The sequence below is a fragment of the Stegodyphus dumicola genome, chromosome 3 (genome assembly GCF_044657685.1).
Source record: "Stegodyphus dumicola isolate Sdum_Otavi_A_Nest chromosome 3, ASM4465768v1".
Classification (NCBI taxonomy): domain Eukaryota; kingdom Metazoa; phylum Arthropoda; class Arachnida; order Araneae; family Eresidae; genus Stegodyphus; species Stegodyphus dumicola.
The window spans coordinates 104,387,067-104,407,112 of record NC_140770.1 but is presented as its reverse complement, the minus strand read 5'-3'; positions in this window follow the sequence as shown (position 1 = coordinate 104,407,112).

Sequence of the window (20,046 nt, the reverse complement as noted above, 5' to 3'; positions counted from 1 at the left end):
GGATTTAATTTCAGGATTTTACTGCTGAGATTCAATTTCTTCCCTGCTTTCAAAAGTCTAATTTCTTCTCTAAATTCGGAATTTTGCATGATTTTAAAAATCAAATTGCTTGCCTTATCCAATTCTTGAACTGTTAAAAAACCCTTGAGTTTTAAAGATGTAGGTTTAATATTGTGGCAGAATCTTAAACACCATGCAGTTACGCGTTTCAATTTTTTCCAGGATGAAAACCTGGATGTCAATTCAAATTCAGCCTCTTGGCTAATAACAGAACATATAGTAGTTTGACGCTGTTCTAGCTGTACCTCTTCCACCATAGGCTTGATCAAAGGATCAAAAGATGATGAAGGTAAAATTTTCTCTTTTAACCACACTGGTCCATTGAACCAAAGTTTATTTTCCACTAGATCAGAAGCTCTTAATCCACGTGAAACTATGTCAGCCGGATTGTCATTTTCCTTACAGTATTTCCATTGCGAAGGTGATACAACATCTTGTATTTCACGTACACGATTAGCAACAACGACTGTGTATCCAAATATCGTCGGTACTATAAACAAACCATCATTTATCATTGAATTACTTCCTGTTTGTATATACCAGAAATGCTCCGCGCCAAGCAGAATATTTATGTTCTCATTAACGGGACTTGTATCCGAAAGTTCCAAACCTTTTTTAGTCATAAATTCTTTAATGTTTTGACATGTTGATGGCGCCTGGAATTCTATTGATGATATTAATTCTATCCCTATAGCTTCTACAACAAGGCAGCGATCATCGTTTTTATTTTTTATTTTTAGACTATATACATCAAATTCTTGCGAGTTACCGCGCTGATTTCCAAACGAATAAATTGTTAGAAATTCTTTTCTAATGACTTACAATTCTAAATCGCGCGCTAACTTGTGGGTGATGAAGTTTCGTTCACTACCTGAATCAATTAATAATCTTACGATTCTCGATTTATTTTTGCTTTGAGCAATAACAGAACATGTCCGTAAAAGCACACTATTTTCAGGTTTTAGAGTGTTACAGTGGAAAGTAGATACTAAAGTTTTATTTTGCGTATCTGCGGATTTAACATCTTCCATTTCTTTCGATTTCAAACGGCAGAAAAGTTTATTATGATTTTCCTCGTTACAATTTTCGCATGGTTGTATTTTTGATTGACAAAACGCCGACAAATGTTTTAGAAAGCATCTGTAAAAGCGACCTTCATGTTTCAATTTCTTTCGTTTTTGTTCGTCGGAAAATTTCAAACATCCGGCAGATGTATGTTCGTTTGATTTGCAGAATATGCAAAATTTTTACCGATGTGTTAAAAGCAGAAGCTTGTGATTTGACTTTATAATTTTTTAACCCTTGTTTAGGATTAACCCCTGTGTATTTATTACCTTTTGAGCTATTAATCAAAATACTTGCTTCTCGGCATTCAGTTTCTATTTTAATGAACTCTATTAATTCACTTACTTCTATATTTTGGTTAGATGTTCTTTTTCTATGGAATTCAAGAGCTAAATCTTCAGGTAACAATTTAAGAATTATTGGATTCAATAACTGTCCGTATGAACCGCTAGCAACATCTAAACTACTTAAATTTCTAACACAGATTTGTAACTGATCATAGAGCTTTCTTAACTCAAAAACATTTGAAGAACTTTTAACTGGTTCTAACTGTAACAACATCTGCATGAATTTTGATATAATAACATCTTTACGACCAAACCTCTCTTCTAAACTTTTAATGCATAGATCATAATTTTCTTCAGATAAAGCATAACCAGAAACACAATTATATGCTGAACCAGATAATAAACTTTTCAAATATGTAAACTTATCTATTTTAGATAAACTTGGATTAGAATGAATAGCATTATCATACGAATTAAAGAATTCGAGCCATTTACTGGGATCACCAGCAAATTTTTCAATATTTAATTTAGGTAACTTTACTGAAGCACTACTTGTAACAACATTATTACCATTCAGAGTACTACTAATACCATTACTAGTTGTAATTATACTTCTTTCAACAACTTCATTACTGTTAATTTTCTTTACTTTACTAATAATCTTAGCTTTAAACGTTATAATTTTTTCATCATACTCTTCACATACAAGTAGTTCGTTATCATATTCTTTTTCATCAATTATGAGAGCATCGATCTTTGAGTCAAGAGTTTTAAGTTTATCGTGGTATTCAATTAACAATTCATATGATGAATTTAGATCTTCTACATGTTCTTTACTTAATGCTTCCGATAATAATTTCTCAAGTTTATTTAGAAGTGTAGTAACTTTACTACGTACAATAGCACGTTTCTTTTTCTCTTTTGCTAAATCATCCATTATGTTTCGTTTTCAAAGATCGATACCAAGAACAAATAAATCAAATTTCTTACCTTTAAAAAGGTAATTCCCCTTGTCGCGGGTTTCAGACACCAGAAATATGTATGGTGTCTCTCTTCATGAGTCATAAATTCAAAGATCGTTTCGTTTCAGGAGTCAAGGTTGGGAGAGCATTAGAATTTCAAATCAAAATTTCAAGAGTTCACGGAACATAGAAATAACATTTATTAACGATAAACTTATATTACTTCCGCTTATAGCGGCCATGAAACATAATCAAGCATCAAATAAATATGACATGCGGCATTCTTTATGTTCAAGCGTCAAGTGATATATTTTTCATCGGCGCGCATCAAGAGCGCCACCTATCTACCAAAAAGACGGAACAATTACCATTAAAATATATCTGAATATGTAGTAGTTATCTATGAGTTAATACATGTCTTTGTAATAATTACACCAGAAGAGAAGAAATATATAGACACTTTATTGAAACACATAATAGTTCACTGCAAAATAAACAGCTAAAATTTGCTCAAGGTAAATAACAAAGATACGAAAATATTCCTTAATGCGCGAATAATACTGAAGTTTACCTCGTAGAGTCCTAGGATTCTTTTGATGCTGAAGACATGAAAAATTGTGGAATGTCTTCTTTGGGATTCGAATTTCGGATCTCCAAAATACGTGCCGAGTGTGGTTCCAGTTAACCCAAGAAGGCAAGTGGAAAGGAGGGAGAAAATACCTTATAAATTTATAACCTATCACTCAAAGAATAGATTTCAAAGCTGTAATCATAGATATAATTCCTCAATCCTGAAAAGATTCTTTCAGCTAACTCTTTGAATTGAACGTGTTTTCCGCGGTTCAAATACAGCTGTGTATATAGTGTTGCCCTGCCTTATAGAAGCTTCCCGAAAAATATAGTCCCTTCTAGGGCTCCACATGGCGCTAGCAATTTCTGCCAAGGATCGTCAGAATAGTTTCTGTCTATATCTTGGCTTTTAAATAAGCTGCATTCAAAATTTCTAACGTTTCTAAATTCATAATTATAATAATTAATTAATTTAATTTAATTAAATTTGATTTAATTTGAATTTCGTCAATCGACCCTGTAGGACGGAATATATGAAACTGTCCCATTTGTTTCCGCTGTGTACATAAAACAAAACTGAAATCGAATTGACACAAATATATTCAGAGCTTTATAACAATATATATCAAAGGAACTAAATGCTTATAAACACTACACATTTATTTTAGTGAACATATATATTTCATAAATACTCCCTGAGACATTGATAAAATGTTTGCTTTCAAGAAATCCGTTAATTAGATGTATGCACACTAATAAAAATGTTACCCACAAACATTGATACATTATATGCTTTCAAGAAAGCCATTAATTACGTATATGTACTATGCACACTAATAAAACCTTATTTTCATGCATGCTAAAGGGCTAAATAAGAAAGTGAAAGATTGGAACAAATTTCACATTTTAATACCATGCTTGGTTCTGAAAGGAAACACTTCTGAACACTCCATCATAAATTCAGTCTTAAATCACTTTACATAAGGCAAACTGTAAAAAAAAAAAAAAAAAAAAAACTGCCGTTAATGAAATTTCTAAACCAGGTGAGCAGAGAATGATTAAGGAAACGTTTCACAAATCCAAATTAAAATTGAGCTACTGAAAGAATTCGTTCAAGATTCCAGAAGAAAAATTACGTTTTGTAGAGACTAAAGCAAAATTCGGTTCTACGATAAATTTAACACAAACTTAAATTTGAAATAACAAATGAAATCGATACAAAATCCTAGAAAAATTAAATAATATCGATTTAATTCATGTGACATAACAGACAAAGTCTTTTTATTATGATAACTTCCAAAGAAAGCTTAGAACCTGCTGTTAATTGCTCATCTGATTGCATTTATACACTTTGGTTCTACACTAAACAACTCTTTCTAATGGTTTTAAACATGCAGAAAGTCTATTTCAAGGATTCCGTGACGCTTGGTGACCTGAAATCCATAGGAATTAGGTGGAGGATACATAAAGGAAACTGCAGGTACCTTGTACTTTCTTTATACACAAGGTACCCGCGAATCATCATATTTTATCATCATGATGAGTATGATGATAACTAGATAAGGAACAAGGTAAGTTACTAAAATAAAAATTTGAAATGGTTCAGATTTCAACGATTGCCTAAATCTCTTTAAAAGTTTAAGATGCTATTATTAGTGCAGATTATGGATAGAGATGGCCCAGGTACAATAGCGAACCATTTTATAGGATATTCAAGGAATTTATAATTAATATGGGACCGGCATATACTTATCTTCTGTATATTTAAAAATGAAAAAATATGTAAAGAAATGTTTAGAAACAGCTTACTTTTGGAATTTCCGACACACAGAATTGCGCGTTGGAGAAAAACAAATATTTTATTCCATACACTGCTTTGCCACTGCTCGCTTTAAAATCGTTGTTCTTCTTAATCAAAATTGCATTTATGTTTAAAAAAAATTTAAAGGATAATTAAACAAATTCGAAATTCAAGATTCGGGCTTCCGAGTGCGTATATTAGGGTGAAAGCCTACGTTATTCATAATTTAATGGCTCTAGGTACCGTTGTTTTTTCGCAATGCGAGAAACATACATACATTCATGCAAATGTTTCATTATTTAATTTTGTTTAAGTATAATATAAGGCGATAATACTTGGTGGCAACAATTTTAGAAGAAATTCAACGATTTTAGTGATTCGAAGCAAAATGCCATTTCGAGACTACATAATAGCTCTTCTGGGCTAAATCCGATTTGGGCTAATAAAAAAATAACATTAAATCTATTTTTGACTGAAAGTATCTTATCGTATGCTTCTTATTGTGAAAATTTGTGTCTTGCTGATAAACAAATTTATTTTCCTGATCATATTTTCTGCAGACTTACAATCGGAATAATCCTTCGCTGCAATCTCGTTTTCCACAAAGTGTTGCTGTAGAAATGCTTACAACACGTCCGGCGTTTCGCTTCTTCACCGTTTTTCACCTTATCTGGCCATGTGCTGTAATTAATATAACAAAGTGGTATACTAAAAGAAATTTGCCAAAAGTAACCACGGAGCGCCTTATGGCAATTGCTCCCCTTACCAACTTCATTACTGGTCATGGTCCCTTCCCGGATTACTTCTACCGCCGCACCATCTCAACCACGGATCGCTGTGTTTGCGGGGGTGAGGGGTCACCGGATCATTACATCTTTCAGTGCCCACTCACGGAACAGTTCCACTTCCCGATACCAGCCAATATCTCAGCATTTCACAAGTTCCTAGCCAAAAACAGAGCGGCCATAAATAAAATCTGCAAAATAATAACCACCATTGCAGCATATGGCCAAGACCTCTGTCAACCAGAGTAATAGGGCTTACATGCATTACTTGCGCGCTGACATATGCACTTTAATGCTCTACCATCTAATCTCTGACTGCATAGGGAGCAGAAGAAAATTGAACAGCATTTTTAGGTGTTTAATTTTCTTCTTTTGTTATAACCTATTAAGTTTTTTTTTTTTTTTTTTTTTTTTTTTTTTTTTTTTTTTTTTTACCGTGCCTGTATGTTAATTCAAATGTACTTCAAATGCCAGATGTTAAACAGTTGCCCCTGTATGGCCATGTATCCACACTTATAACTGTTAAATAAACTCCAGGGGAGGACGCGGGACATATGCCTGTTAACCTCTGTTAAACTTCAGGCGTCCCCGTCCTCCGTCACCTGTCACCTGCTCACATATTATAGCTGATCAACAAATCTCGTTGTTTCATAAATTACAACGCTATTTAAGAAAGAACTACGATTTCGAAGGATTCGCATTTACAGAGCTCATATTGAAGCTGTTAATATGATAGATATGCATTCATTTATGACAACGGAAATATTTAGTTGGCCTGTTATCTATAAGATAAATCACTAAATTGCTATCAATATATTTGGTTCGGCGTTTGTATTGAACACACACTCTGATTATATACTTAATAAAATCAAATTTGAAAATTAAATGAAGAAATGCATGGCACGTTTAAGCAAAAATTTTCTATTTTTATATATATTGAACATCATATTTTGGTAGAAATTAATTCTTGACATGCATTTCGCAGTTTTTTGGTCTCTAAATATGCAAATATTCCTTAATAAATATTAGCATTATAAAAAGGAGTATTCTTTTGAATGGATGCGAAACAAACTTTTATAACTTAAATATATTTTATTTTTCTTACTATTACACCAACTACTGTCGAATGGCACAAGGCTCGTTACCGCAGGAAATTCCCCGCAGATCCTTGTTTTCTACAAGCTTTCTTCCACAAGTCTAAAGTTTTGAAGTCAATATTAACTAAAATAACAAGCGGAAGAAAATGTGTTAGAGATACTGAAGCAATATTTAGAAAGTAAAAAGGATAGATACTGCGATATACAGCTCAGGCGTTTCTTTTGTTGCTTCAGTATTTCCAGTATTAAAGACAAGATTTAAGGAAATTTTTATCAACGATTTTTATAAACAAACATTTATAAAATTTATTTAATATATATTATTCTCAATATTTGTAGGTTTAGTCAAGTAGTCTTTGCATACTTCACTGACATTTTAGTCATAACTTAAATATGGTTTGTTACAATAATATTTATGTATTTTCCCATAGTGTCTTTTCTTCCTATTTCTCGTTCCGTTTATGCTATGGCGAAATAAACAGAGCTAACATATGATCAGTTTTTGATCTTTGAAATCCGTTATCTCAGTTTGCAATAGGTTACAATTTTTGTTAATATTAATAAACGCTGATTTCATGATGTTGTACATGTTTTTGATCATATCAGGACTGTATTTAAAATTTATATGACATATGAACTGTTTTACAATCCGCGATAAATTTGTTGCTTATCTTGATCACTCTCAGTTTTCTCTTCAAAATGAGCAATATTTTAAAGCTTCAAATGAGTTAAATAAATATCTTGAAGAAAATGTTTTAAATATAAATATGCTTATATATTTACAGTTAACAATATTTGCTTTCTTAAAAATCTTTTCAGGTACTCAGAATTTGTATAACTTTCACATTAAGATTAAAAGAAGACGGAGGGGAAAAAATGACATAAGCTTGGCTCTTGTTCTTGTTGTTGTCGTGTCTTGGATAAAACCTATTCAAATAGTGCCATGGGCGAAGAATATCTTAAACTGAAATGAATTTCCAGATGTTTAAGTCTTAACTCACTGTCAAACTACTTGAAAAGTAAACTGTGAACAGTTAGTTATCCTAAAAGTATTTAATTATCTATTAGTACCATTGAAAAGATTATAAACTCATTTTTTTGAATAATATAAGAGATATTCTGGAGATTTAAATTCTTATATTGCTAGAGTATGTTATTATTATCATACTTAATTTTAGATGTGAAACAGGAAGAAATAAATTTTACACATTGGAATAAACGCGTGGTAGCAAAACCTATTACTATGAAGAAAACAAAACAACTATTATCCCTATTTAGGTTTATCCGCCACAAGTGGATGGTGGATTCATTAGCACAAAGACTGTGCTGTTTCTAAATAATGAGTTTAATATAAGGGACTTTTAAAGCCCTTCCTCTGTTGTATTCATCTTCTAGTCTTAGCGATATATCGCTAACAGACTTTCAGGTACGTTTAGTAGCAGTTTATGCTAGCCAAGAAGACTAGACGTTACAAGCGTCAATAAAAAATGTAGTTTCAATCAATAATTGAAAAGATATTCTCTGAAATATTAGAAATGGCAAAAAAACTTGACAGTGTATCATGTTCAATGCTTACTTATTTTTGCAAGACCGGCAGTAATTTAAAAGAAGGAGAAATTAACAGTGCATTCGTTCTATTAATGCTGCGATAGCCTAAAATAATATGTGTCATGTAATACAAAAATACAAAGGAATGAGCTGTTCTATTAGGTAGAAATTCCTTAAAATCTTCTGACTAAAAGCTTCAATGATTTCTTGGGAGACGTTTCAAGAGAAATTCATTCGTATTGCTCTTACATATAGGACCCATCAGCGGGAGAGTGTTAAAGTCGCTGAACACTGTTAGTTCCGACCTGATTTCAATTCCAGACTAAAGGGAGTGAGTTTACGTGGTTTTTCCATGTGTCACGTGTATACGCATCAGTTTTTCTTGGAAAGTCCTCCATAAAGGTACCCCTCTACATAGGCAGATACCCATCGCGTGCTTTTCCATATTGCCATGTTAGATGTCGCGTTACATGCAGAAAAGCCCGAAAACGCTCATAGAGACAATACGTCATCCTTATTTGTAATGCTAGTGCTGAGCGATTTTATTCACTCGATCAATGGTGGAAAGAAAGAGCATATATGTAGTAGACTATGGAATTTTTTAATATAAATACGTGAGTTAAATTAAGAATTCTAATGCAATGAAAATAAAACTTTTATCAAGAAAAATGACAAAAATGGACGTCAAAGTAAGGAAATTATTTTTCTGCTACCAAGAAATAAATTAATGTGATGCAATCTCGATCAAGGAGCATTATCGTGTTGACATTTATGCGACGAATTTCGAAATTATTTTTTCTTTCAATCTTGCATTTATATGAATCTTCCAACTTTTAGCCTTTCTCAAAAGAAAGGATTAACTCTCCAGTTCGTCCTGGAGGGGGGAGGACAGAACTGCCGACTGCGAAAGACGTTTTACGAATTAAAATTTCAAACGCAGAGAAAATTATGGAAATAAGATTATGTTCATTTTTTTATTCTCTAAATTGACTTTAGGTACAGTCTTTGAAGATAAACAGCCAATGAAGCTTTGAATTTTGCAAGTTGGTTGCAAAATATTTTTTTAGGTGCCGATTGAATTTCATCACATTTTAAGGAATGTGATAGCTTTACTCTGCTGCTTCTTTGTCTGTTTCTGCTTTAGGAATACTTGCAATTCATGTAGAAATAATACTTTTTTACAGTTCAGATAAAAAGCTGCAGCTAATTAAAATTTTATTTTGAAGAATTACCGTAGTCTACTCAGATTGGCATTATTGATATATTTCTCATAGTTAGTTAAATAAAATTGCGTTTATTAAGTTTAAAATTCGAGCAATTTTAATTCAGATTCTGTTACACCGATATAAATACATAATAAAATATATGGAAACATTTACTTTGTTAATTTGCAGAGGAAAGATATATAATATGTAAGTTAAAATTCAAACTTTAATTTGAATTAACCTCTGAGCTGTACAAGTTTTACTATCTGTATTTAAGTAGAATATATTAGCTAAATTTGAATATATGCATATTTGATTATTAGTCTCTATTTGATAAACTTAATTTCAATATTAAGATGACAAAGAATTATTATTAAAGAAATTATGTTAAGAAAGAAATATATCTTAAATTATAAGTTAATATATACGAAGTGACAAAAGATATCATGACTGGATATTACCGTTCATACCACCCAGAGTGTTAAATAGGGGGTATAGAGGGTTCTTTTTAATTTCGTTATTAGTCCAAAGGCTGTTAGACCCAAAGGGCTTTTAGTCTCAAAACGCATTTTGGGTCGTTTCACTTTCTGTGTTGATTTATCTTTCAAAATGTTGCCACCAAATATTATTGCCATGTATTATATTTAAAGAAACTAAATAATGAAGATTCAGCTAGAATGTATGTATGTTTCTCGCATTGTGAAAAAACAACAGTACCCAGAGCCATCCAATTCTGAATAACATAGTCCTCCAATCGAACATGGGCATTTGGAAACCCGAATTTTGAATAGTGAATTTTTTTTTTTTACTAACTATTTAAAATTTTATAAACTTTTAACGAATTTTTGATTAACAAACTCAACGATTTCAAAGCGAGCAATGGCAACACTGTATGGAAAAGAAAATTATCTCCAGCGCGCGAAACTGTATATCGGAAATTCTAAAGATATGCTATTTGCTGCTTTTAAATATTTTGTGATATCGATGTTGAATTGAAATTTCTGTGGTTTAAGAACATGATACTTAATAAGTAAAGTAAACGCACGAAAGGTTAAAAAAACGCCATTTTAGGCGTAATGTAAAATCTGAAAGACTTGAGATTTTCTGTTCCTTTTTGTTCCCTCGTTGCTGTCGTAAAACAGCTGTAGGCTTATAATATCGATGGAGAATGATTGCCATAAACAATATCTAACGGTTATACATAAAACGTATTTTAGAGTCATTAGGTTATTTTAAAGCAAAAGAAATGAGAAATAACTTATGCCTTCGCCGGGACTCGAAACTGGACCTCTGGAATTCGTGCCAAGTGTGCTATCGTTAAACACCAAGAAGGCATGTAGAAAAGGGGATGAAAATTTATTACCGTATTTCTGCGACCTAATGTTTATCGACCTTGTAGTAGTTAACTATAAGGAAACGAAAGATACAACTCAAAGAAAAAAAGAAAAAAAAAGTTTAACAGGATTTTATTTTGCCACATATGGTGCCCAAAGCTCAAAATAATAGCAAACTAAAAATCTTGTTCTTCTCGAACAATGCTAAATTTCTGTTTAGTTTGCAGAAATATTTTATATTAAATGTATACTTATATTTAATATAAAATATATATTAAATATAAGTGAAGTCTACAAAAACATGGCGAGTGTAGCCAAGCCAAAACTCTAGAGGGTAGTTCCTTCAACAATTCATTCAGATTATGCTTACGGGGCTAGGTGGCAGAATTTGGATGCCCCTTGACCTGGCTTAAGCTACTTGGGTACGATAAACATCCTACTTTTAAACTATGACATTTACCATTCAATTTGTATAAACTGTGTTCTCAACCGGTATAGTGAAGAGCCAAGGTAGAATAGAAATTAGCTTAAAATAATAGCTTGTTAATAAAGCATAGTGCGTCATTTCAGACCTAAACCATACTCAACGATTCTGATGTAAAGCTATTTACTTTTCTTCATATCTTCTTAAATAACTGCAAGGTCATTTATTCAATAGCGATGATAGAATTTGTGAACTGAAATCTTTACCAATAATAATAAAACCACAACCATAACTTTAGCAACATTACTTTGTAACGTTGCGTGCCTCCAACTTGCACGCAACCAAGAGGTGACTGTGAAAACAGGATAAAACACAGAGTCTTGTAAAGGGTTTAAGTCCCTTTTTATTCAACGTAATAAATTACAATTGCGTGCTCTTGACGCTTACAGACGGTGCCAACTCGGCTGTCAAATAAAAATAATAACCTGAAAAGAAACTAAAGACAAGATTCTAACTACGAGGCTCTCTAAAATAACTAACTTACCGCGTTTTACAATACCGCTGCTAATTCAGCAGGCTTGAAGCTCACCTGAACGATTAACACTACTTCCCGCCAAGCACATAGGCCGTAACGCGGGGTTCTTCAATTTCTCGCTAACTACCTCCGCGCTCGTGAAGTAAGAATATCACACACCGAACTTGTTTCCTTCCTATTTAAATCATAATACTTCCGCTGATAATTTGAATCCTTGCGCGTTCTACTAAAATTTACATATTCTGGCATTGGCAGTTCCAGGGGAAAGTAAGGCTTGACAGGAAAGATAGTTTAAACTTAAAATAAATGTTAGTTAAAATAAATATAAACCCTACAACTTAAATCCTTCTTAATTTAACATGCGCATTGTAACTTTTGCTTTCTTCTCAGGATTATCTCTGCTGTTAAAATATATCTACTGCTTTTCTATCACTTAGATATGTAAGACGTATGCTTTTAGTTGGAGAGTTCATGGATGTATCTGTTTCTCTGTTTTTGCATTGTTTCAGTTTGTTATTGAATGATATACGTTGAACAGTAAACATCATCTGAGAAGTATTGATACTTTATGGATTTCTTCAACAACTTAAGAGTTAATATATTCAAAACGTTGCGTTATATACATGAGCTTAATTGCAAAATATTTTACGTACAGCTTGTTCAGAATATAAATTACTCTGGTAGATTTTTGGAAACAAATGTGAGGAAATTATTGGATCTGATCCACTCCTTTCACATTTATAAGAAACTGGGAAGCATTTTGTGCAATATTTAAATGCTTTCTTAACACACTGAGCACTTCTGCATTTTCACTTTGGTATTCTTATATTGTTACAATTCTCGCATGTTAAATTGCTTTTAATGCATGTGTTCAAGAATTATAGTCATCATGATATCTAAACTTGGATTTCTGAACTTATTATACAAACCTGGAGTTAGAAGAACCGAATTTGCGTAGCAATCCCAATCTCCCAACCAAAATAAAATTAAAAAAGGAATATATACAGAAAGAGCTTCTCGTGAAAATGGAATTAGATATTTTTTACAATGAGCAGTTAATATTACAAGAGTTTCATTCATATACCTCGTAACTGTTATTGAATAGATTGTAAACTATGTTTATTATCATAGAAACCACGTGAAAATATAGATATTCTTAATCGGAAGAATAATATAAGGGATAATTTATGAATATCTAACTTGAGTTTCAAACAAAAATTCTTGACTGAATTCTGGATCTGACATACAATTGAATTTCCCACTATATCTGAAATGGCATTGAATGTTTTTCTGCCATTTAAGTACCCTGTACTTTGGCGAAACGATATTTCAATTTTAAAGCTTATTAACTCTAAATGTTATTCAACGCTAAAAAATGCTGAAAATGTTTATGTTAAAGCAGTGTCAAATATTGAGCCATAGTTTAATTTGTTATGCATCAAAAATCAAGCACATCCATCTCATTAAACTGGCTTCCATTAATTTTTATAAAATTGAAGTAAATCCTAAAATTATTTCTTTATATGTGCATATTGTTTACCAAAGAAGTAAATTATTTATGTGAATATATTAGCCCATTTAACAAAGAAATAAATTATTTATGGGAGCATAGAAAGAACCATAACATATTTAACATCTGACGCCCTGAAGAAACTTGATAATAATTAGGATTGGAGAATGAAAAACAATTAAGAAGAGCTGACTTAGTAAATGAATATTCTTAATAGGAAAATATTAGACAGACAGTTTAAAAAAGTGTTTGGTTAGATGCCGTTTATTAGTTTATTGGACACTTTTACACTACGGAAAGAAATTTTACATGGACAATCTCTGTAATTCTTTGAATTTAGAAAAATTATTTAAAAAAACAATGACATCTTACAAACAAGCTGCCATATTCAATTGTCTTCAACCAAGATGCTTTCAGAACCCACTTCAATACCAAAGGGCTGCCTCAAACTCCATCAATTCTTTTAGTATAGCCTGTTTAGTGATTTCGAAAACAAAAGACAAAATTTAGTTTTCTATACATAACCGTTTACAGTACACAAATACTAAACTGCTAAAAGCCTTGCATAATAAATTTTTGGAGCACAAATCTGTTATAAATAAACAATTCTGCACACTAGTAAACTAATTTAACTTTGATAACTTCGAAAGTTTCAATAATCTCATTTTAAAGTATGAACTGTTGACATGATCTTGTAGAGTCATTTTTCGAAGCAGGAGATGTGAAAAATGAGTAATGCCCTGGCCGGAACTCGAAGCATTGATCACTCAAACTCCCGTCGAGCGTGCTGACGACTACACTACGAAGACAGGCTAACAAGGCACGATAAATACCTTATATACTCCTTTAAGTTTAAGGTTTTAAGGGCCCCAGTCGCCAAAACCTAGTGGTGAAGAATCATTATTCACCACCTTTTAGTTCGGGCGCCACTGTAGAATCATTGCTCTATTTCGAAGCAGGGGATGTGAAAAATGAGTAATGTCCTCGCCGGGACTCGAATCACGGACCACTCGAATTCGCGCCGAGGTTGCTGATCACTACACCACAAAGGCATGCTAAGAAGGCGGGAGAAATACCTTATAATTCGAAAAACGAAATGCTGTAAAATTATTTATAGGGCGTTTTGAGGCGGTATGTCCTGCCAGTGGTCGAGTGGTTATTGGGAATTTTATGAGAAATTTTGGAATAATGATCCAATGTCGAACTCATGCACATGAACTTCGTGGTTTTCCCCATATGTAACGTAAATAAGACATATGTTTCCTTAGAAAGTCTTCCACGGAAGAATCGGTATCATTAAGAAGATAGCACTTCATATGATTTTCCATATCCCATAACCTCCTCACCTCCCTCCCTCCTTGAGTCTGGATAATATTAGTCGAAGAGAATTCAAATTATTCCTTTGCACCTCACCTACGAAAATTAAATCAAAGAGTAAGTACGCAGTCTCAAAAAGTCCTAATCTTATTTTGATGACCACCCATGCTGATTTCCTAATCAGAAAGGCCGGGTTTTCAAAATTCCCGAAAGTCTATATACCTTACAGTCAACTTTCTGTTATTTTTTTTATATATTTATTCTCTTCTAATGCTTGTATTTGTTACTTGATGGTTGAGCATCAATGTAGTTACTATTTACACTGCATGGAAAACTACGAAATATCGTATGCAGCCAGCCAGTTTGGAGAATATTTGTTTCACATATAAGAATCATCAATCCCTTGCGTTTTTAAATCCGGCAATTGCTATACATGTACTTTTCAAAAGTATAGAAATATCTTAAGAAAAATATCTAATTTCTGTGAATTAGATGTATTGCTCTTTCTGTAGAACCATACTTTCACTCTGAATTTCTGAAAGGGAGTAAAAGCAGAACCATAATTTTGAAGTAATAAAATCAGAATCATCATCTTTTAGACATCGCCACCTGAAGAAAAATGCCGCAATTATTTTTACGTAATGATCAGTGAGAAGATTCATACGCAATGATTACTCTTTTCATTAATAAAATATTAATGTTCTCTAATAACGTTCTATCACGTATCCACAATTATGAATACGGAGGATTATGATTTCACAATGCCCTTTTGATCGCATATTAAGGTTTCATATAATTTAAATAGTTTTATTTATTTATTTCTATTATTAAGGCATGTTTTAGGAATTTTATTTACAAGGCTTTATAATATCAGTCACGTGACATCATTCATTTCACAAAGGGAGTAAAAAAGGAACCATTTCCTCTATTTCGCTCGACGCTGTACTATTGCAGGAAATATTAAAATTCATGAGTTTGCAGAGCTCTCTGAAGTAAGAAAGTTACGGCATGACAGAGAAAAATTTGCAAATTTCGAATGTCACACAAAATGACAAAACGCTATATAAACTTCCTATAGTATTTATATTTTGAGCAATGTAATGCAAATAAAACTTTCAGTTTAAACATTTATATAGTTTATACCCTTCCATGTTATTAAAATGTTCATAACAAAGTTGTTGATGTATCATGTTACAGCCTAAAATTTCCAAAATGCAAGATCGTTTGCCAACGTCAGTCTTTTGTAGCTATAATCTACGAATATAACTACATATTTTTTATATTTGTTTATTATATTATTAATAATTCATTAACTACTTTTATTTTTTAAATATGATTTTTTAAATGTAGAGTTTATGTTTCAGTTTAAGTGTTTACCATTTATGCCCTCAAAAATTCATGACGCTTAGCATTTCAGCTTTCGATTGTGATCTATCTGGACAGTCTCAAGCAAGCTTTACTTAAATGAGACAAAATATTTCCCATAGGTACTTTAGATGACAGGCAGGAGACGAATCCTGCCTGAAAAAATTTCAGGAAAAATCTACCGATCTCCAGGAGACCATCCAATTTGGGGAAGCCTCCGAGCTTTATACATAGCATTGGACGAAAGATAACGCTCAATCAATGAAAGTAGGAAATCACCTTTGCAACTTGGCACCATTCCGGTAGCAATAATTATATTCGATGTGGTATTCCATCCGCTCAGTCAGTTCCCTAGCAAGGAACCGAATGGAGCCAATCCCCCAAGGAAAGCCTCATATTCAACGCTGTTGCGAACCCACCGTCAAGTGGCAGACGAGACAGTACCATATGCTACCTACGGAGTCTAAGCTATTCACCGAACGAACGGAAGTTCTAGTCCTGTGAAGACTTGAACTAGCTTCACCGGGTTTCTGGTGTCGATCCTCCGGGGGGGGAGGCTTTACGTGACAATCAATTTTGTCCAGCAGTACAACTGTCATCACGTTTTTATTGTCTGCTGGTACATACGACGTTAGTAAAGCTGACTGCCTTACCTATAGGTCCGGGTTCGAGTCCTAAGTAAATCGTGGATGTTTGTAAGCATATAGTATCTGTGCATCAAGGAAGTACTCAAAATACACGGTAGGTAGGTAAGACAAAGACAAGCGGGCTGGGAGATCCTGGACCAACCCCTCTTCCTCTAAACTGGGGTAAAACTGCACAGTTAGGGCCGCGGGACAATACCTAAAGACTAATGGTAAAATTTTAGTGGGCTACCCTTTTCTATCTGTACTTGTTACCACTTTCGCCACCAGAAAAGTATTTTTCTCACAGTCGTATCAGTTTTTTCAGTAGCTTTTCTAGCTCGTTGTGACGGACGAAGTAGTTTTTACCCCTAATCGTAGATAATGCTGTTTCCTAGCGAGAAAGAGAGCAATGTTTCCTGCTTCCGTTACTTTGTTGCTTCATGTTGGGGTATCTTATGTATAGTGCTTTTTCCTATCACTCCTACTGAGTATATTACAAATATAAAAGTGCATCCTAACTTTCTTTATCTACCCGGAAGCTCATTTTGTATTCTGTTCCAAGACTAAGCTACAGTAATTTCTTTTAATAAATGTGAGTTTAGCAAGCGAATTTACAACAATGCACTACTGAGTACCTATTAAAATATTTCCCAGTTGACGAATATATGATTTATAATAACTGTAAATCTTTTTCTAGTAAAGTTTCAGACATTTTTAGTATTAATTCGAAAATATGTGTCAAAAACTGACGTTTTTAATAACATTTAAGATTTTAATGTCATCTTTACACATGAAAAATTTGTAATTCTTATAAGATTTTCCTTCTCGGAAAGATGTAATATATATATATATATGTATTCTTACCTAGTAATAACATTTCAAATGAATTGATTAAGTGTTTAAAGAATGCCTAGTATTTTCTTTAAGTATTATTTTTTTATTCCTTTAGCATTTTGTAACCGTATTCTCAATTTTATTTAAAAATGTGCATCTTCAATGAGATGTTTAAAGGAGAAATATTTTCCCCCGCAGGAGTTAAGTTTCACTATAAAAAATTTTTGATGTGATTATTTTCTAGTTATTTAACGTTTTTATCATCAAGTAACTTATTTTTAATGTTCAAAGCAAAATATTTAAGATACTATGTCTCTTCTGAAATTTTCATATTCATGAATTAATCTGCAAGACTTATAAGAACAAACCTTTTTTCTCAGATTTGAAAACCTGTTTTGTTGAATTTCTGCTTAATTAAAGTATTATTTAAATGAACTTCCAGTTATTTAGCGAGTAACAATTTAATAGGCTTTTGAATTCTTTGTCAGGTTATTTAAAAACTCGCCGTTTCATGAATAGTAAATCACGCAATTTATCCCACCTCTTATTTAAATTGTCACATATTTCAATATGACATAAGTCTAATGTTTTTTGTATAACAGTTACTGAAATTTTATCGCTTTAAGGGGTATCAGGGTTTAAGGGGTATACACCTTTTCTCAAAATCTGCTGTAGATACATACTTGAAATTTTTTGTGCAATTAAAGTATATCTCTCTGATTATACCGAAAAGAGCTTTTGAAACATTTTGAATTTTAGAGAAATTTACAGAATATTTTGTTAGGCACAGTAAAATTTAGCACTTATCTGACACAAAATTCTTAATTTTGTTTTTCTAAGTTAATCTAAAAAAGCTCATTTTAGTAAATATTAGGAAACCTAATAAATAATCCATAAAAATTTTGGATACCTGTGAGTAGTAGTTCCTGAGAAAAGGCACATCGAGCATAAAAATATGACGTTTGGAGAAAACCTCGTTTTGATGTATAAATCCTCATTGATCAAAACAGTCGATAAGAAATTTAAACTAGATTTTTTACAGATCTAATTTTCATAGAGATTAAAGAATGGTGGTTTTAGAAAGATAAATTGTTTGAAGATTTTGGGGGTCCAACAGCCCTTAAATCGATATGTAAAATCTCTGCGGAATTTTTTCCATTTATTTTCATTCCCAGATTTGCCGATTACAAAATTCTTTTTAACAACAATAACGTCCAGTGAAATCGAACGACAGAAATTAAAAAATGTTGTTATTTGAGAGCAGCAGTTTTCTGAATTACATTTCCTTGATATTAAAAATTTAAATTTTTTAGCAAAGTTTTAATCAATTATTTTCAAAATATTCATTATTTAAGTATTAAATATACCCTTACTGTGGTATCGAAATTTTATATTATTTCTTGTCCTTTTGTACTATACGCAACTTATGCATGCTCATTTAAAGAGAAAGCGAAATAAATGAGACTAAAGAAATTATCTTTAGTTCATTCAAAATTTTTTCAGTTCTCATTCAAACATTATTTTTACAAATATTGCAAACAATTATTTCTATATTTTTATTAATAGTATTTGTGTACGATAGAACCTTTTATATAAGTTTGTTAGCCCTTGTTTTTCTCACATTTTTTAGGCTTTAGCACAGAAAGGCTATTAATTTCGTTTGGGCACTTTGCGTTGGTTCACTTTTCGAATTGTTGCCACCAAGTATTATAACACTATGTAATGTAATATTGGGAGTTCTGGGCTCACAATATTATCCGGTGAAGCCGTGAATAAGTTACTAATAACTTATTAAACCTTAAGCTAACTAAACTACCGAAACCTGAATTAGTTTTATAATGGATAGTTAATTTCAACGTTTGTGTGATCGTAATAAAATGGAAATAATGCATTGTGTTTTTCACACATCCGGGAACGTGCTCAGAAAAAGAATCAGATAAAAGATAAATGCAATACACAAATGAAAACATAATATAGATTTCAAAATTAATATTAAGTTTATTCAGCCTCCTCAGATTATAATTTATTTCACATTATTATTGCTTACCAATTACCTATTATATTTCCATATTTTAATTAATTTATAATTTAGATACCAAAATACAATTATGATATAATTAGCTGACATTCACCAGAAGCTACCAAGATAAATTAAGAAGGAACAATGTACATCATCCTCTTTTTGTTTACGCCTGAATTTTAACATCTGGGCAAAAGATAATGTCACACAAATTTAACATTATTGAGCCTAAATTAAAGTTCTTGTAAAGGATAGAGGAGTAAGAGGAATTTTATAGTTAAGCTTAACCCATTAACGCGAAAACTACAAGGAATGTTTCTTTTCTCATGAAAATAATAACAAATATTAAATTAAGCATTTATAACATAAATTTACATTTAAAATAAAAAAAAATGCTCTTACCTGTGGAAAACGCGAGTGTTGCGTTCGCGCAACGTCAGCGGATTAAGACTACGGATGTTTAGTGAGTAGGATTGTACTCCTGTGATGTTTCTTTTGAGTGGAGCGCAGGATTAATTTTTAGCTGTATAAAGTTTTATAAATCTACAAATCACTTTACTTGTAATTAATTTAATATTAAAATATACAATGTATTTCTTTTACAAATACAGATTATTTCAATTGAAAGATTCAAGCATGAAAAGCTTGATTACAATCATGATATAAAGCTACATTACATACAAGGAATAATGCATTCTCGC